The sequence below is a fragment of the Elephantulus edwardii genome, unplaced genomic scaffold (genome assembly GCF_000299155.1).
Source record: "Elephantulus edwardii isolate Elephantulus edwardi_28Jun2011 unplaced genomic scaffold, EleEdw1.0 scaffold00054, whole genome shotgun sequence".
Lineage (NCBI taxonomy): Eukaryota > Metazoa > Chordata > Mammalia > Macroscelidea > Macroscelididae > Elephantulus > Elephantulus edwardii.
In genome coordinates, this window is record NW_006399804.1 from 9,008,419 (window position 1) to 9,010,871 (window position 2,453).

Below are 2,453 nucleotides of genomic sequence, written 5' to 3' on the forward strand. Positions count from 1 at the left end.
TTTTTTAAAAAAAGGAAGTTTTTTTAAAAAAAATTTATTTGTAAGCTTGGTCAGCTCAACAGTCTTGGCACCAATAGTCAGGAATCAAAGATAAATTGCAGTGGGGAGGTCGGCTGTCAGAGACTGCTCCAAAGTGCTAAAGAGCAATGAAGTCAGTCTAGAGACAAAGGTTCACCTGGTCCAGGCCATGGTCTTTGTTAGGACCTTGGAGCTGCTCTTCCTCCCTTTCCCTAGAACAGCCACAGAAATAATCAAAGCAGTAGCAACTCTGTTTATCTGTTAGAGATGCAAAACTATTTCACCTCCCTTTCCCAGGAATAACTATCAACAATACCAGCGTGCTTTCTTATCTTGTACCAAGCAGCTGCAAACATCCTTACTCCCCAATTTCCTTGTAAGACAATATGAAACTCCACTCTAATTCTAAGTAGCTGCTGGTCTCAACTTTAGAGTCAGCCCAGCAGTTTTTCCTCATTAAACTGCCTTTCTTAGCCTGAACTGAATTCTGTCCTTCCTCAGCAACCTTACAGTCTTCACAATTAGTTGCTCACATCAGAGAGCTAGATAATGACTAAGGATGACAGAAGAATTATTGATGCCTTTGAGAGCTGGTGCTGGAAAAATTATTGAACGTACTCTTTCATCTGGAGAGAGGATGAAAGGCCCCCAAGTGTTGAGGACTCTCCTACATAGGGTCATCGCTATGAGTCGCTTGCAACTCAACGGCACTTAACAATAATAACATCAACATAGAGAGATCAGCTGGCCCAGAGGACAAAAAGCAATGTTACCAAGCCAAAGGCGGGTGACTTTTAATCCATCGCCCTTGGGCTTGTCTTTCATTGTTTTTGTTCAGACATTCCTCTAGGTCATCTAGCCCTGGTGTACAAGTTGCCGTACAGTGGTCACTTGTGGTTGCTGGGAGGCTGATGTGTCAAATGTGTTAAGGGTTGGTTACCCAATGTGGACAGAGAGTGAGGTGAAGCTCCCCGATGAAAACAAGCTTGGAAGCAGGAGTGGCATCCACTTCCGTAATAGCTTGCCTCCGGAAACCCTATGAACCTGGAGAGAGGATGAAAGGCACCCAAGTGTTGAGGACTCTCCTTCATAGGGTCACTATAAGTCGCTTGTCGACAGCACTTAACAACAACAACACTCTTTCATCGGTCTGCCCAAGAAGTCCAAGGGAAAGAAGGCCAAGGGGAAGAAGGTGGCCCTGACACCTGCCATGGTCAAGAAGCAGCAGGTTAAAAAGGTGGTGAATCCCTTGTTCGAGAAAAGACCCAAGAACTTTTACATCGGACAAGGCATCCAACTCAAAAAAAGCAGACCATACCTGCTTTGTCAAATGGCCTTGCTACATCAGACTGCAGCAGGAAGCAAAGGACAATCCTCCACAACTGACAAAAGATGCCACCTGCCATTAACTTGTGTACCCATGCCGTGGACTGCCAAAGAGTACTCAGCTATTGAAGCTGGTTGACAAGTACTGACCAGAGACCAAGCAAGAGAAGAAGCAGAGGCTGTTGAGAACAAAGCTGCTGGCAAAGGCATCCCCACCAAGAGACCCTCTGTCTTGCGTGCTAGTGTGAACACTGTCACCACCCTGGTGTAGAACAGGAAGGCCCAGCTGGTGGTGACTGCACATAACATTGACCCTATGGAGCTGGTAGTCTTCCTAATGGCCTTGTGTCATTAAATGGGTGTTCCCTACTCCATGATTAAGGGCAAGGCCAGGCTGGGACGCCATCTATCATAAGGACCTGCACCACCATTGCTTTCACACAGGTGAACCCAGAAGACAAAGGTGCTCTGGTGAAGCTGGTAGAAGCCATCAGGACCAATTACAACAGATATGATGAGATCTGCCTCCACTAGGAAGGCAATGTCCTGGGGCTCAAGTCAGTGGACTGCATTGCCAAGCTGGAGAAGGCTAAGGCCAAATAACTCACCATACACTGATTTTTCTGGACATAAGAATAAACCTATTCCACCATCTGCCATTTGGCATTATGGGTTAAGGGGGTCGGGGATACTGAATAAACCATGAGCTGCCAGGAGAATAAATGGGTCCATCCATCTTGCAGCATGTAAAACCAAGTTTCTCCTTGGAGGCAAGGATTTTAAAGCTCTTTCTCATATACGCTGGGCACATGGCCAGGAGAGACCAGTCCTTGGAGAAGACAATACGCCTGAAGGGCGGAGGGACAGCACAGGAAAGTAAGACCCTAGATGAGATGGACTGACCCAGTAAATAGAACAATGAGCTTAGGAGTGTCAGAGTCAGTAAGACTGACTCAGGATAGGGGAGGGTTCAGAATTATTGCATCTAAAGAGCTGAAGAGAAGATTCCAAAAGGCTGCTCGGAATGACAAAGCAAAATACTACAATGAAATTTGCGAGGAGCGAGAGTCAGAAAATCAAAAGGGCCGGACTCGCTCAGCATTTCTTAA

General features: G+C 46.2%; 1 protein-coding gene and 1 pseudogene across 1 annotated transcript in view; one reads left to right on the forward strand and one right to left on the reverse strand.

The window, feature by feature from the left end:
- Positions 1–1,947, forward strand: part of LOC102851526 — an 11,700-nt pseudogene extending 9,753 nt beyond the window's left edge.
- ARHGAP21 (Rho GTPase activating protein 21) overlaps positions 1–2,453 on the reverse strand; it is a 135,348-nt gene that overhangs the window by 73,777 nt on the left and 59,118 nt on the right. The window lies entirely within an intron of this gene.